The sequence below is a fragment of the Schistocerca cancellata genome, chromosome 1 (assembly GCF_023864275.1).
Source record: "Schistocerca cancellata isolate TAMUIC-IGC-003103 chromosome 1, iqSchCanc2.1, whole genome shotgun sequence".
Lineage (NCBI taxonomy): Eukaryota > Metazoa > Arthropoda > Insecta > Orthoptera > Acrididae > Schistocerca > Schistocerca cancellata.
The window spans coordinates 266,421,981-266,440,093 of NC_064626.1; the positions used below are offsets into that span (position 1 = coordinate 266,421,981).

General features: G+C 44.7%; 1 protein-coding gene and 1 pseudogene across 1 annotated transcript in view; both read left to right on the top strand.

The window, feature by feature from the left end:
• The window catches only part of LOC126170917 (uncharacterized), a 374,584-nt gene that overhangs the window by 306,650 nt on the left and 49,821 nt on the right, over window positions 1-18,113 (top strand). The window lies entirely within an intron of this gene.
• LOC126103261 (5S ribosomal RNA) lies at window positions 15,726-15,843 on the top strand (annotated as a pseudogene).

The window sequence follows — 18,113 nt, forward strand, 5'->3', positions numbered from 1 at the left end:
CCAGTCACGCACTTCGTCGTCCGTTGCGAATCGATGTCCGCGAGTAGCTTGTTTTAGAGGTCCAAACACATAAAAGTCACACGTTGTAAGGTCGGGCCTGTTCGGTGCATGTTCCAGCGTTTCCCACCCGAAACTGCTGCAACGTCGTCTTCACCGCATCGTCTTCCAGTGACTCGCGCCCCTCAAGGAATCGTTTGCGCCATCCACAACACTTGAACGACTCAGACTGTACTCACCGTACACAGCCTTAGATACATTTCACGGCTCCCAACTCCCTCCGCCGCCAAAACTCGAATCACTCCTCGTTGTTCCTGCTTACTCGCCTGCAAGTTCGGTAGTGGACGATAACTCATGTGACCACCTCCTCTTCAGCGTGAAACCACACTGGCGCTATGGAACATAAAACGGTGCGCACGCGTCAATCTCTCTACCAATAGATGGCGCCACCATACCCACAGTTACGTGGTGCCACCTTACGCGTAAGGCGAAGGTAGACGCACTGACCGGGTTTCATTTGAATGAACCCCACAATATCCAGTAATATATGTCCGAATACCTTTGACCAGGACACTTTCGAAATTTCATATGGTCTTCGTTCTTCATCTCTTTCAGACCATTTCTGGTTTCTTTCAGCCGTTTATCACTTTCTCCTGACACGTTAGAGATGTTCTTGCATAAGCTGTTTTCATTCGCCAGTGCCTGATATCCGTAAAATATCACACTGCGTTTTCTCTTGGTTACAATCGTATGCTCAATTTTTTTAGAATTTTCTTTTGTAATTCTCTTCCCCTATTTACCGTTGTGTCTTACGAGCCACAACATCTCTCTCTGTTGTTTCGCCTCTTTGTTTTTCGTGTAATCTATTCCTCTGATTCGCTCAATTCCATGTACCTAGCTTCGTGTACAAATTATGAACTTATCACAGCAATGTGAAGTTGCAACTTTCCTTCAGAGGGAACAGATCTGTTGTTACATACATCTGTAGTCAACTGATAATCCTTTACCATCTTTATTGCCCTGCGTTTATTAGGCACTACATCATGGCCATTCGTTTATATTATCGCATCAAGATATTTAGGTTTATAGTTCTAACTTTATAGTAACCTGCATTCTCCTTCTTATAATTTTTAAAGCTAATAATCGATTTCTAAACCTCTTGTTTCGACAATATAATCAATGCAGATTTAACATTAGCGGCGAAAGTAAACTAGATCATCATGTGGCGATAAAAATAAAGAGCGTAGTACGCAGCGTACATAACGCTATAACATCCCCGTTTCGAAGTGAATGGGTGATGTACAAGCGAGTCTCAAAATTACACATTTACCATTCAGACACTGTTTTGCTGACGCAGAAACAATATGGTACATTTGTCATTCATGATATCCGCTATGCTAATTGTTTATTACGCTCCATTTAACGTTTCCGACTATCGGTGACATGTGCAATCCTCATTTATGAGCCAAGATTTACAACTGCGATACAAAATATTTCATAGAAATAAGCGTAGATTTTGCTACCCTTATTACTCTTCGTAGGCAATCTTTTTTTTAAGTGTTCGGCATCACATGTTTGAACAAATGAATTTTTGTTAAATGGACTGCGGCCCAGATACGAAGTGAGCTGAAGAAAATACACAGGAACCTTGCATACGCAACAGGAGCGTTTATTATTATTATGAATTTGAACGTGGTCTTACTAGCAATGCAAACCTCGCACGTTCCAGAAATACATATGAGTTTTTCTGAATAAATCTTTCTGTATAGGGTGTATCATAATTAATGGTGAAAACGCATACAGTTGACAGTACACGATACTAGAAGCAAAAAAGTCTCAGTAAACATAGGGTCGAAAATGCATACCTTAAGAGCTACGAGCAATTGTTCACCTTCGATACTGTGAAGCAAATCTCTTCTACTGAAAGCTCTTTGCTTTCCATATTTTGGGAAATGGTAATGTGGATCAAAACAAGAAAAAAATGTCCAGTAAACATATGCTTTAAAATGCATACCTTAAGAGCTGTGAGGACGTGCTCATCTTCGCTACTTGGAAACACAGCTCTTCTAATGAACAATTGCTCATAACGAGTCGAGGCGTGGAATGTCAGAAGCTTGAACGCGGAAAGGAAACTTGAAAATCTGAAAAGGGAAATGCAAAGGCTCAGTCTAGATATAGTAGGGGTCAGTGAAGTAAACTGGAAAGAAGACAAGGATTTATGGTCAGATGAGTACAGGGTAATATCAGCAGCAGCAGCAGCAGCAGCAGCAGAAAATGGTATAACAGGAGTAGGATTCGTTATGAATAGGAAGGTAGGGCAGAGAGTGTGTTTCTGTGAACAGTTCAGTGACAGGATCGTTCTTACCAGAATCGACAGCAAACCAACACCGACAACGATACTTTGTAGGTATACATGCCGAGTCGCAAGCTGAAGATGAGAAAGTGTATGAGGATATTGAAAGGTTAATAGAGCATGTAAAGGGGGATGAAAATCTAATAGTCATGGGCGACTGGAATGCAGTTGTAGGGGAAGAAGTAGTCGAAAAGGTTACAGGAGAATATGGGCTTGGGACAAGGAATGAGAGAGGAGAAAGACTGATTGAGTTCTGTAACAAGTTTTAGTCAGTAATAGCGAATACCCTGTTCAAGAATCACAAGAGGAGGAGGTATACTTGGAAAAGGCCGTGTGATACGGGAAGATTTCAGTTAGATTACATCATTGTCAGACAGAGATTCCGAAATCAGATACCGGATTGTAAGGCGTACCCAGGAGAAGATATAGACTCAGATCACAATATAGTAGTGATGAAGAGTAGGCTGAAGTTCAAGACATTAGTCAGGAAGAATCAATACACAAAGAAGTGGGATACGGAAGTAATAAGGAATGAAGAGATACGCTTGAAGTTCTCTAAGGCTATAGATACAGCAATAGGTAACAGCTCAGTAGGCAGTACAGTTGAAGAGGAATGGACATCTCTAAAAAGGGCATCACAGAAGTTGTAACGGAAATCGTAGGTACAAAGAAGGTAACTGCGAAGAAACCGTAGGTAAGAGAAGAAATACTTCAGCTGACTGATGAAAGGAGGAAGTACAAAAATCTTCTAGGAAACTCAGGAATACAGAAATACAAGTCTCTGAGGAATGAAATAAATAGGAATTGCAGGGAAGATAAGACGAAATGGCTGCAGGAAAAATGTGAAGACATCGAAAAAGATGTGATTGTCGGAAGGACAGACTCAGCACACAGGAAAGTCAAAAAAAACATTCGGTGACATTAAAAGCAAGGGTGGTAACATTACGAGTGCAACGGGAATTCCACTGTTAAATGCAGAAGAGAGAGCGGGTAGGTGGAAAGAATACATTGAAAGCCTCTATGAGGGCGAAGATTTGTCTGACGTGACAGAAGAAGAAACAGGATTCGATTTAGAAGAGACAGGGGATCCAGTATTAGAATCAGAATTTAAAAGAGCTTAAGGACTTAAGGTCAAATAAGGCAGAAGGGGTAGATAACATTCCATCAGAATTTCTAAAATAATTGAGGGAAGTGGCTACATAACGACTATTCACGTTGGAGACATACCATCTGACTTTCGAAAAAGCATCATCCACCCAATCCCGAAGACGGCAAGAGCTGACAAGTGCGAGAATTATCGCACAATCAACTCAACAGCTCATGCATCCAAGTTGCTTACAAGAATAATGTACAGAAGAATGGAAAAGAAAATTGAGGATGCGCTAGATGACGATCAGTTTGGCTTTATGAAAAGTAAAGGCACGAGAGAGGCAGTTCTGACGTTGTGGTTAATAATGGAAGCAAGACTAAAGAAAAATCAAGAGACGTTCATAGAATTTGTCGACCTGAAAAAAGCGTTCGACAATGCAAAACGGTGCAAGATGTTCGAAATTCTAAAAAAATGAACGGTAAGCTATAGAGAGAGACGGGTCATATACAATATATACAACAGCCAAGAGGGAATAATAAGTGTGGACGACCAAGAACGAATTGCTCGTATTAAAAAGGGAGTAAGACAAAGATGTAGTCTTTCGCCCCTACTGTCCAATCTGTACATCGAGGAAGCAATGATGGAAATAAAAGAAAAGTTCAGGAGCGGAATTAAAATACAAGGTGAAAGGATATCAATGATACGATTCGTTGATGTCATTGGTATCTTGAGTGAAAGTGAAGAAGGATTACATGATCTGCTGAACGGAATGAACAGTCTAATGATAACAGAGTATAGATTGAGAGTAAATCGAAGAAAGACGAAGGTAATGAGAATTAATAGAAATGAGAACAGCGAGAAATTTAACATCAGGATTGATGGTCACGAAGTAGATGAAGTTAAGGAATTCTGCTCCCTAGGCAGTAAAATAACCAATGGCAGACAGAGCAATGAGGACATCAAAAGCAGATAAGCTATAGCAAAAAAGACATTCCTGGCCAAGAGACGTCTACTAATATCAAATATCGGCCTTAATTTGAGGAAGAAATTTCTAAGAATGTACGTCTGGAGTACAGCATTGGATGGTAGTGAGACATGGACTGTGGGAAAACCAGAACAGAAGAGAATCGAAGCATTTGAGATATGGTGCTACAGACGAATGTTGAAAAGTAGGTGGACTGATAAGGTAAGGAATGAGGAGGTTGTGTGTGGAATCGGAGAGGAAAGGAATATGTGGAAAACACTGGTAAGGAGAAGGAACAGGATGATAGGAAATCTGTTAAGACATGAGGGAATGACTTCCATGGTACTAGAAGGAGCTGTAGAGGGCAGAATCTGTAGAGGAAGACAGAGATTGGAATACATCCAGCAAAGAATAGAGGACATAGGCTGCAAGTGCTACTCTGAGATGCAGAGGTTAGCACAGAAGAGGAATTCGTGGCTGGTCGCATCAAACCAGTCGGAAGACTGATGACCAAAAAAAATCGTATACCTCGAACCACTGTAGCACGAGTCTGTCCTTGTGAGATGCATACTTATGGGCTGGAAGATCACATCGGTGCAGGGGAAAACATCAAGCACGAAGGGATGCTGGTGGCTCGCAGTACTGTTGTAGTTCACAGTTATCATGGTGCCTTGGACTACTACGATAAATCCCATGGAACCCCAGGTGAATGTCCTCCATAGCATAACGCTGTCCTTACCGGCCTGCGTCAGTGGCGCGGTGCACGTTTCGAGGAGCAGTTCGCCTGGATGACCGCATTCTCGGAAAGAACCATCCACATGGTGTAAAAAGAAACGCATATTATCCGATCAGGAGACACAATTCCATTGATCCATGGTTCCAGACTCGCTTACCCCATGCCCACTGCAATAGTAATTAACGATGTCGTTGGGTCAACATGGGGACACATAGATATCGTCTGTTACGAAGCCATATGTTCAAAATTAAGTAGTGTGCTCCGAAACACCTGCACAAGCGTTGTACTCTGCCAAAAGATTTGCCATCAGATCTTCCCCAAATTGCTACATATTGTGTTTTACGGAACGGTCAGCCCTTTGGCGTCCACATTTTTGGATATCGTGTGGACATCCAACATCTTGTCACCTACACTCCTGGAAATGGAAAAAAGAACACATTGACACCGGTGTGTCAGACCCACCATACTTGCTCCGGACACTGCGAGAGGGCTGTACAAGCAATGATCACACGCACGGCACAGCGGACACACCAGGAACCGCGGTGTTGGCCGTCGAATGGCGCTAGCTGCGCAGCATTTGTGCACCGCCGCCGTCAGTGTCAGCCAGTTTGCCGTGGCATACGGAGCTCCATCGCAGTCTTTAACACTGGTAGCATGCCGCGACAGCGTGGACGTGAACCGTATGTGCAGTTGACGGACTTTGAGCGAGGGCGTATAGTGGGCATGCGGGAGGCCGGGTGGACGTACCGCCGAATTGCTCAACACGTGGGGCGTGAGGTCTCCACAGTACATCGATGTTGTCGCCAGTGGTCGGCGGAAGGTGCACGTGCCCGTCGACCTGGGACCGGACCGCAGCGACGCACGGATGCACGCCAAGACCGTAGGATCCTACGCAGTGCCGTAGGGGACCGCACCGCCACTTCCCAGCAAATTAGGGACACTGTTGCTCCTGGGGTATCGGCGAGGACCATTCGCAACCGTCTTCAGCGATGAGAGTCGCTTCTGCCTTGGTGCCAATGATGGTCGTATGCGTGTTTGGCGCCGTGCAGGTGAGCGCCACAATCAGGACTGCATACGACCGAGGCACATAGGGCCAACACCCGGCATCATGGTGTGGGGAGCGATCTCCTACACTGGCCGTACACCACTGGTGATCGTCGAGGGGACACTGAATAGTGCACGGTACATCCAAACCGTCATCGAACCCATCGTTCTACCATTCCTAGACCGGCAAGGGAACTTGCTGTTCCAACAGGACAATGCACGTCCGCATGTATCCCGTGCCACCCAACGTGCTCTAGAAGGTGTAAGTCAACTACCCTGGCCAGCAAGATCTCCGGATCTGTCCCCCACTGAGCATGTTTGGGACTGGATGAAGCGTCGTCTCACGCGGTCTGCACGTCCAGCACGAACGCTGGTCCAACTGAGGCGCCAGGTGGAAATGGCATGGCAAGCCGTTCCACAGGACTACATCCAGCATCTCTACGATCGTCTCCATGGGAGAATAGTAGCCTGCATTGCTGCGAAAGGTGGATTTACACTGTACTAGTGCCGACATTGTGCATGCTCTGTTGCCTGTGTCTATGTGCCTGTGGTTCTGTCAGTGTGATCATGTGATGTATCTGACCCCAGGAATGTGTCAATAAAGTTTCCCCTTCCTGGGACAATGAATTCACGGTGTTCTTATTTCAATTTCCAGGAGTGTATTTCTTATTTCGCCGTCCTTCAACTACTTTCCATAGATGCTCATGTCAGTAGTACGCGAGCAGCCTAAAGCATTCACCGTTTCCGATATACTATTTACGGGTGCCAAGGAGTAGCAATTTGCTCTTTTTCTAAGTCACTTACGTTAGTGAATTTCCCCATTTCCGGCCTGTATCACCGCTAAAATGATCCCCTATTCGCCTTCGCTCTGCTTCTGTACTTTTATTGCCTTGTCACTTGCCCACAACACCATCAGGCATCATTGAGTCCCGCGGTGATGTGTGGTCATGTCCGCAGCTCGTGGTCGTGCAGTAGCGTTCTCGCTTCCCACGCCCGGGGTCCCGGGTTCGATTCCCGGCGGGGTCGGGGATTTTCTCTGCCTCGTGATGACTGGGTGTTGTGTGCTGTCCTTAGGTTAGTTAAGTTTAAGTAGTTCTAAGTTATATGGGACTGATGACCATAGATGTTAAGTCCCATAGTGCTCAGAGACATTTGAACCATTTTTTTGTGTGGTCGTAATGCTTTGGCTCATCGGTGTAAATTCGTACGGAATATGTAATCAGCATGTGCGACTGGTCTGAGAACTTATTGACAGGCGACAACAAGTTACACTGCACTGTAGAGTTGCGCGCTACCAAAACTACGATTCTGTAATTTTAGTGTAGCACACTACTGGCCATTAAAATTGCTACACCACGAAGATGACGTGCCACAGAAGCGAAATTTAACCTACAGGAAGAAGATGCTGTGATACGCAAATGATTTGCTTTTCAGAGCATTCACACAAGGCTGGAGCCGGTGGCAACACCTACAACGTGCTGACATGAGAAAAGTTTCCAACTGATTTCTCATACACAAACAGCAGTTGACCGGCGTTGCCTGGTGAAACGTTGTTGTGATGACTCGTGTAAGTAGGAGAAATGCGTACCATCGGGGTTTCCGACTTTGATAAACGTCGGATTGTAGCCTATCGCGATTGCGGTTTATCGTATCGCGACATTGCTGCTCGCGTTGGTCGAGATCCAATAATTGTTAGCAGAATATGGAATCGGTGCGCTCAGGAGGGTAATACGGAACGCCGTGCTGGATCCCAACGGCCTCGTATCACTAGCAGTCGATATGACAGGCATCTTATCCGCACGACTGTAACGGATCGTGCAGCCACGTCTCGATCCCTGAGTCAACAGATGGGGACGTTTGCAAGACAACAACCATCTGCACGAACAGTTCGACAATGTAAGCAGCAGCATGGACTATCAACTCGAAGACCATGGCTGCGGTTACCCTTGACGCTGCATCACAGAGAGGAGCGCCTGCGATGGCGTACTCAACGACGAACCTGGGTGCACGAATGGCAAAACGACATTTTTCGGATGAATCTAGGTTCTATTTACAGCATCACGATGGTCGCATCCGTGTTTGGCGACATCGCGGTGAACGCACATTGGAAGCGTGTATTCGTCATCGCCATACTGGCGTATCACCCGGAGTGATGGTATGGGGTGCCATTGGTTACACGTCTCGGTCACCTCTCGTTCGCATTGACGGCACTTTGAACAGTGGACGTTACATTTCAGATGTGTTACGACCCGTGGCTCTATCCTTCATTCGATTCCTGCGAAACCGTACATTTCAGCAGGATAATGCACGACCGCATGTTGCAGGTCCTGTGCGGGTCTTTCTGGATACAGAAAATGTTCGACTGCTACCCTGGCCAGCACATTCTCCAGATCTCTCACCAACTGGAAACGTCTGGTCAATGGTGGCCGAGCAACTCGTTCGTCACAATATGCCAGTCACTACTCTTGATGAACTGTGGTATCGTGTTGCAGCTGCATGGGCTGCTGTACCTGTGCACGCCATCCAAGCTCTGTTTGACTCAATGCCCAGGCTTATTGAGGCCGTTATTACGGCCAGAGGTGGTTGTTCTGGGTACTGATTTCTCAGGATCTATGCACCCAAATTGCGTGAAAATGTGATCACATGTCAGTTCTAGTATAATATATTTCTCCAATGAATACCCGTTTATCATCTGCATTTCTTCTTGGTGTAGCAATTTTAATGGCCAGTAGTGTATATAAATGACGCTATACTTGGTAGACTAGCCGTAGTGTTGGTAACATTGGCAAGGAAAGACACCTAAATGAATGTGTGTGAGACGAGATGCGAGTCGATGACTTCTCTTTGTTTTCTGTTCGTTTTGCACAAAATTCGCACATCATTAGTCCACTGTGTATTTTATATCCTTACAAAATACAGATTTAATTTTATGAGTAATATAAATTAGTCATCGCGTAACTTCTGAGCTTTCGAGTAACCAAAGCAATTGTTTTTTATGCAAGTGCGGTTTACATGGATGCGAAACGGAGGGATGTAAATATAAATTTTTGCAATTCGGATCGCTGCGAAACGAACGATGCCATTATGGCCTTTTCACATTACGACAAGGTGTAAAAAAGACCTGAGGATGGTCATCACGGACTGAAACCGGTCATCGTCAAAAGAATTGATATTGTGATCAAAGACTGGAATAAAAAACATTTGAACACGCAGGGAGTCGTGGTTTTGGATAGTATCGACAGGTATGTATAGCCCTGCTGACCCCCTCACCCAGGCCAGCTAAGTAGGTGTCTCCGTTGAGAAACCATGCCCCATACATTCCGATCAAGGTGGTCCCACAGGTTCTCAAATTACTTTAAATCTGTAGATTTTAGTGATCAGGGGAGTACGGTAAATTCATCCTGATGCTCTGCAAACCGCGCTGTGTGACACGTTGCATTACCCTAATGGTAGATGGCATTGTGCTGAGGAGAAACAAACTGCATGTAGGGTTGTAACATGGTCCCCAAGGAAAACTTGCGTTAATCCATTGTGCCTTCGAGAATAACGAGATCACCCAGACAATGCCATGGAACCATTCCCTAGAGCTAACGCTCCGTCCTCCAAACCTGAAGCCTTCCGACGACTACTGCACTTGTCAGCTTACTTCTTGTTGTTCAACTTTCAGTATTTTGTTTATCTTTTACAAATTCATCCAGCTTTACTGACATGTATTGAAAATCAAAATTGTATTTTATTCGCAGTGGCGTAATAGGTTGCTATAGGTGAACTAATCCTACAAAGCCTGATGTGGGAGCACTATTCATCTCAATTTTGATACTTTTCTAGTAAATCCTTTTAAAACAATTGAAGCACGAGGTCAAAATACCTCGATTCTGATAAACAGTTGTCCTCAACAAAAAAAAATGGCTCTGAGCACTATGGGACTTAACTACTGTGGTCATCAGTCCCCTAGACTTTGAACTACTTAAACCTAACTAACCAAAGGACATCACACACATCCATGCCCGAGGCAGGATTCTAACCTGCGACCGTAGCAGTCACGCGGTTCCGGACTGTGCGCCTAGAACCGCTAGACCACCGCGGCCGGCTGTCCTCAACAGATGGAGTTTTAATTACTATTATTTAATCAAATCATTGATAAACATTCTCTGATGACTCTCGTAATACTTTGTCTAGAAAAATCAGTTTCAGTTTCGTAATTCTACGACCAAACGGAACCGTTTGATAAACATCACAATAACATTACGTTTGATTTTTATTTTATCATATGTCAAGTAATTTTAGTTGTTGTATCTGCCTAGCCCTTCCACATTCCCTTCAATCCACTTCAATCAATATACAGGGTGTTTATAAATGAATGTCGGGGTTTTAACACTTTATAATTTTTATTACATTAAACTTACAGTTATAAATGATATGTCAAATGAAAGAGCAACTCAAACAGTTTTACCAAGAACCTTATAAATGTTCGCTGGCATAACGAAGTACGCGAATGGTTTAACTTCACTGTACAAAAGCGCTGGATAGGCCGCAAGGGGCCCAATGACAGGGCTTGCTTTGCATGGCCTCCAAGTTCTCCTGACCTAACGCCATGCGATTTTTTTCCTTTGGGGCTTCGTCAAGGATCGTGTGTACGTGCCTCCGCTACCAGCATACATCCCTTGATTAAGAAACCGGATTGAAGCAGCTGTTGCTACAATCACTGAAGAGGCACTTATAAACATCTGGGAGAACTCGGCTATAGACTTGGTGTGTGCCGTGTCACAAATTGTGCTCACATTGAACATTTATAAGGTTCTTGGTAAAACTGTTAGAGGTGATCTTTCATTTGACATATCATTTATAATTGTAAGTTTAATATAATAAATATTATAAAGCGTTTAAACCCCGATATTCATTTATAAACACCCTGTATTAGAAACGCGAGTTGCATACGAAAATACCCAGCAATTTGTATGGGACACCGAATGTCATTTAGAAGCACTGAGATATCCATATAACTGGCCATCAGCATAACCTTAAAATTATATGAGACTTAATTTGTTTCATAAAGCACGTCGTAATTCTGAAATAGGGCTCGTTTGACGCCACGGGAATGACGTCACAAACCACCAGACTAAGAGAAGCAGCCTCAGCTGAAGGTGAGCAGCTGTGTGTTCAAATGTGTGTGAAATCTTATGGGACTTAACTGCTAAGGTCATCAGTCCCTAAGCTTACGCACTACTTAACCTAAATTATCGTAAGGACAAACACACACACCCATGCCCGAGGGAGAACTCGAACCTCCGCCGGGACCAGCGCAGCTGTAGTCAGAGTCTTGAAATCATACCGACAGGTTTGGCAAGCGGAAGCTTTGACATCATGGTCATACTTTTAAAAATGTCCCCTGATGTTTTTTTGAATGTACCAACACTGATTCAGGATTAATATCAACAAAAAAAATGGACCCGTACAATTGCAACCCTGGACAACCACCACAAGATAAGTTCATCCGCCAGAGTTTTGGATTTGAGATTCTTCATTATTATGGGGGCTCGTATGAATGTCATTTTCAAGTTAAGCTAAAGTAGACATTTGTCAGGATTACTAAGCCCTCTGCATTGTAAAATACATGGTTCCCTCTTGGCAAGCTGGCTGCAAGGTCGTCGAGACGTTGGTACACAAGTCTGTCTCGCTCTTTGACAGCAGCCCTGCTGAGATTATTCGGTTTTGTGAAGAGTGCTCCTGCAACGACGTACTGCAGGTATCAGCTGGTCCCAAGCGTGGTAAGTCTGGTTCATTTTGGCAGATGCAGCAGGCCGTTCCATTCGGTTGTTCCTCTTTCTTGCAGCAAAGTATTCACGAGGTGGCTGAGGTGTGCTCGTGCATTAATGTCCTGGAAACAGAATTCATCGCTGCAAAGTTGACCTTAAGGCTGGCCAACATTTCGGAGGACCCTGTCCCGATATAGCACAGCCGCCAAATTAGCCTCGATAGCGAAGCGAGAGTCCGACATACGTGCAGGATATCGACTCAGTAAGTGACTGACCAACATCCCTGTAGGACTGCCCGCCCGGAAGGTGCACTGGTACCTGGCCGCCTCAACACTCTTCTACGGCGATCATTAGGCGTCAGACAAATCCTGCATTCGTCAGTGAAGAGAATCGCAAGTCACTGGCTCAGTTTACATTCTACCTTCTCACACTTCGATGCTGTCGATCTAGAGTAACGAAGAGAATCATAAGTCACTGACTCAGGTTTCATTCCACCTTCTCCTCACACCTCGATGCTGAGAATCAGGAGTATCCGATGATTAACATTCATTCACGACTAAATACCTGCAACTAAGAGCTTATCGTATTTTACAGACGCCTACATAGTAATACAACCTTTTTTTCATATCTAACGTCCGTGGCGAAGATTTTAAAAATGACGCACGAGACCCAGCTTTCAGCACTGTTTTTCCTTAACGTTTCCTAACGTCATTTCTATTTAAAGCACGGCTAATGTTGTTAAATAAGCAAGGTGGCGCACCGGTTAGCACACTGGACTCGCATTCGGGAGGACTGCAGTTCAAACATGGGTCCGGCCATCCCGATTTAGATTTTCCGTGATTTCCCTAAATCGCTTCTGGCAAATGCCGGGATGGCTCCTTTGAAAGGGCACGGCCAGCTTCCTTCCCCATCCTTCCCTAGGGACCGCTGATCTCGCTGTTCGGTCCCCTCTCCCAAATCAACCAACTAACCTAATGTTGTTAAGGACTTTTCTTAACGGACAAATATTTTAAAAAAATCTGATATCGAGCTACACCGCATCCACACCTGTCCCGATATATCTGACCAAAGCTGCAACTGTTGCAGGAACTGAGCAGTCTTTATTCAAGTTAAATATATGTTTGAAAAATACTTACATTCTAAGGCATAGTTATCCAGTTTGGCAGTACCACCTATAGGAGAAGCGTGGCGCAAATGGACATAGGTTTTTCAGTTGGTGAGAGAGTGTAGCAGAAATGTTGAAAAATGTTAAATAACAGAACTAGAAGCAAGACCCCGCGCATTTCTGTAGAATGTGCTTGGTAAACTCCAAGACCCCGTCTTTCAACCCAGAAACCACAAAAGTTCTTCGGCCCACCATGGAATTGTCCCGAGCGGATGAATTAAGCCCTCACAGATGCACAGAAGCAGTCATTCTTCACGTACTCCATCCCTGAATAGAAAAGGAACAGACTTCAACACGTTCACGCTATCGTCAACCACCGATAACTCCCGCTAGATCCTACTACCGAGTGGCATGTACACCGGTGGTTAACACTCGACTCTACTAATAATGCTACCAGCAACACATTATCGTGTGACGTACGAGGGGCGTTTGAAAAGTCCGTGCAAAAATAAAAACTACTTAAGTGTTTGGGGTAAACCTTTGTTATTTTTTGACATAGTCTCCTTTTAGACTTTTACACTTCGTCCAATGCTGTTCTAATTTGTTGATCATTTCCGAATAATAGGAACTGTCCAAGTCTGCAAAATAGCTAACAGTTGCTGCAATCGCCTCTTCGTTTGAATAAAATCTTTGTCCTGGCAGCCATTTCTTCAAATCGGGGAACAAATAGTAGTCCGAGGGAGCCACGTCTGGAGAATAGGGTAGATGTAAAACGAGTTGGAATCCTATTTCCATTAATTTTGCGACCACAATTTCTGAGGTGTGTGCTGGTGCATTGTCGTGATGGGAAAGGAGTTTTTTGCGGTCGAATCTCCGGCGTTTTTCTTGCAGCTCGGTTTTCAAACAGTCCAATAACGATGAATAATATTCACCTGTAATAGTTTTACCCTTTTCCAGATAGTCGATGAGGATTATCCATGACGAACCCAAAAGACAGTCGCCATAATCTTTCCGGCAGAAGGAATGGTTTTCGCCTTTTTTGGTGCAGATTCTCCCTTGGTAACCCATTGTTTAGAGTGTTCTTTGGTCTCAGGAGTATAGTAATATATTCATGTTTCATCCACAGTGACGAAACGACGCTTTAAGTCCTACGCATTCTTCCTGAACAGCTGCAAATCATCGTTGCAACACTAAGACGATTCCGTTTTTGGTCAAGCGTGAGCAATGGCGGAACCTATCTAGCGGATAGCTTTCTCATGTCCAAATGTTTATGCAAAATATTATGTAACCGCTTATTCGAGATGCCCACAGCACTAGCAATCTCACGCACCTGAACTCTTCTGTCACCCATCACCATATCATGGTTTTTATCAATGATTTCTGGAGTCGTAACCTCCACAGGGCGTCCAGAACGTTCAGCATCACTTGTGCCCATATGGCCACTCCGAAAATTTTGAAACCACTTACAAACTGTTCTAATCGAAAGTGCAGAGTCACCGTAATGTTTATCAAGCTTCTCTTTAGTCTCCAAGGGCGTTCTACCTTTCATAAAGTAATATTTAATCACCACACGAAATTCTTTTTCGTCCACCTTTTGACAATCACTCGACTTCCTTGATTCACACGAATGCCAAACACAAAGAAATAGACCAATACGGCTGAAACTTGGTGTGCGTTCTTTCCAAAGATACTACTAACTAAACATTACCTTGATACGCGCCGGTGGTGCCATCTCTCGGACTTTGCACGGACTTTTCAAACGCCCCTCGTATTACGTATTGGCCAGAGTCAACGAACAACTGTGAAAATAATTTTGAGTGACCCTTCAACAAGAAAGCTTTCTAAATAAATGAGATAGCTCATTCTTTGTGATAAATAAAGTGAAAATTATTCTTTGATCTCCCGTTGGCTTAGAACAATGGATTTATGCCATTTTCAAAATAAAAGATCAATAAATTAAATTCACTGTCCAACAGATTTAAAGGATAACTTTTTACAAACCCCATAATTCTCACCCATTGAGATGCTTAAGTTTGAAATTTAGCTCAAAGGTGCATACAACCTTGTTCTGTAATGGCGCAAAAGCGTGGCGCACTGCAACATCACCCTCGGGCTCGACGACGCTTAAAAAAGCAAGGTGCTGACAAATGCAAAAAAAAAGCTACAACTCAGTTCATGTGACGCGTAAGGTGGGTTAATAACGTCACATTGACACCAAATTTCACCGCAATTCTGCCCAATGTCACCGTCGAAGTGTCACACGATCGGACTGTCCTCAGACTCCCTCTTACTCACATTTCACCCCTCACTCCTTCTTTTGAAGCCTCCGAAATGGAGGCCGAAAACGCGACGTTCATTGTTGAAATAACGCGATTTTGTTGTGAGAGCCCAAGGAAAACTTTCCACATACATAGCCGCTAAGTACATGCACGAAGTGATGAGCTACCGGAAAACGTTCTTCACAACCTTTGACACCGATGATAGCTTCCCTGAGGTCGTTGCGGGACTGCATCCCCATCGAATGTGATCGCGTCCATTTGGAATGCAGCGCAAGCGATTTTTGCTCTCTTGTACAGGTTGGAATCACTAGGGACCGTTGTCAACGATCCGACGAAATTCTAACGTGATTCAAAGCAGCTACAGGTGCTTATGCTTTTTCAGCCCTCCTATCTTGTGTTCTGGCAACGGCCTTGCCGCAGTGGATACACCAGTTCCCGTCAGGTCACCGAAGTTAGGCGCTGTTGGGCGTGGCCAGCACTTGGATGGGTGCCTGCCTGGGCGGCCACGCGCTGTTGCCATTTTCGGGGTGCACTCAGCCTCGTGATGCCAATTGAGGAGCTACTCGACCGAATAGTAGCGGCTCCGGTCACAGAAAACCATCATAACGACAGTGCGCTGACCGCACGCCACTCCTATCGGCATCCTCATCTGAGGATGACACGACGGTCGGATGGTCCCGATGGGCCACTTGTGGCCTGAAGACAGTGTGCTTTTACCTTTTGTTCTCCTGTGGCGTGATCACGGTGGGATGCGACCTTGACACATCATTACAAATAAGAAAAATTCTGATTTTTTTTTCTTTACTTGCCATATTTCATGATTCTAGGTCATCGGCAAGATTGTGATGGGTGAGTGTCAAAATATGTGACATAAGTGCCCGTATCTTTTGAGTGCACTGGCTTAGTAACTTACGCGATTTCCACTGTGAAGGACCCACAGAGCATAGTATGTGACATAAATTTCAACTTGACACGTCTACCCCTTCCTGAGGAAAACGATTTTTAACACTCGGTCAGACAGACAGACAATGAAGTGATCCTGTAAGGGTTTCGTTTCTACCGAATGAAGTAGTGAACTCTAAAAGCAGTAAACTCAACTAAACCCCGAACGAACAGGCCGTGTCATCCTCAGCCCACAGGCGTCACTGGATGCAGATATGGAGGGTCGTGTGGTCAGCACACCACTCTCCCGGCCGTATAACAGTTTACGAGATCGGAGCCGCTACTTCTCAATCAAGTAGCTCCTCAGTTTACATCACAAGGGTTGAGTGCACCCAGTTTGCCAACAGCGCTCGGCAGATCGGATGATCACCCATCCAAGTGTTAGTGATCTGACGGGAACCGGTGCTAACACTGCGGCAAAGCCGTTGGCCGAAAAGCAGTATATTTTATTTTAAAAATATTTCTTTTGTCATTTCTTGTCCTCCTTCAAACTTAAGATTAAAACATTCTCGAATGTCTTTGAGGTAGGTGGTTAGTGTTTAACGTCCCATCGACAACGAGGTCATTAGAGACGGAGCCCAAGCTCGGGTTAGGGAAGGATTGGGAAGGAAATCGGCCGTGCCCTTTCAAAGGAACCATCCCGGTATTTGCCTGAAACGATTTAGGGAAATCACGGGAAACCTAAATCAGGATGGTTGGAGACGGGATTGAACCGTCGTCCTCCCGAATGCGAGTCCAGTGTGCTAACCACTGCGCCACCTCGCTCGGTGAATGTCTTTGAGTTCCCAGGACCGATATGCTGGCAGTATCAATGTCGCTAACAGGCAAAAATCGTCGAGATTCTCGATTCCCGGAATAGATGAACTGTCTATATACATACTTGCAATTCAGTTTGTACGGAACCCTCAGATCGCGACACCTACTCGCAGCTCGCCTGTTTTTTTAAAGTTTATCTTAGTTATTTCATTCTTTCACTCAAGTAGGAAGAGAGCAGCTGGGGTTGGGGTAATGTAGCATGTGTGTGTGTGTGTGTGTGTGTGTGTGTGTGTGTGTGTGTGTGTGTGTTTGTGTGTGTGCGAGGGGTGGAGGGGGTAGCTGACTGGAAGTGGGGTGGGAGGGCTAGCATTTGGATGGAGGACGGGGAGGAGCTCCTACTTTTTTTGTTTACGATCCGTGTGCCCCAGGAAAGGCAGTTAACTGTGAAGCAGATCTTATAAAAATAATTTGATCTCCGTAGGAGATCTGCAGCGGATAGGCAGTTGGTGCACGGAGTGGCAACTGACCCTTAACATAGACAAATGTAATGTATTGCGAATAAATAGAAAGAAGGATCCTTTATTGTATGATTATATGATATCGGAACAAACACTGGTAGCAGTTACTTCTGTAAAATATCTGGGAGTATGCGTACGGAACGATTTGAAGTGGAATGATCACATAAAATTAATTGTTGGTAAGGCGGGTTCAAGGCTGAGATTCATTGGGAGAGTCCTTAGAAAATGTAGTCCATCAACAAAGGAGGTGGCTTACAAAACACTCGTTCGACCTATACTTGAGTATTTCTCATCAGTGAGGGATCCGTACCAGGTCGGGTTGACAGAGGAGATAGAGAAGATCCAAAGAAGAGCGGCGCGTTTCGTCACAGGGTTATTTGGTAAGCGTGATAGCGTTACGGAGATGTTTAGCAAACTCAAGTGGCAGACTCTGCAAGAGAGGCGCTCTGCATCGCGGTGTAGCTTGCTGTCCAGTTTTAGAGAGGATGCGTTTCTGGATGAGGTATCGAATATGTTGCTTCCCCCTACTTATACCTCCCGAGGAGATCACGAATGTAAAATTAGAGAGATTCG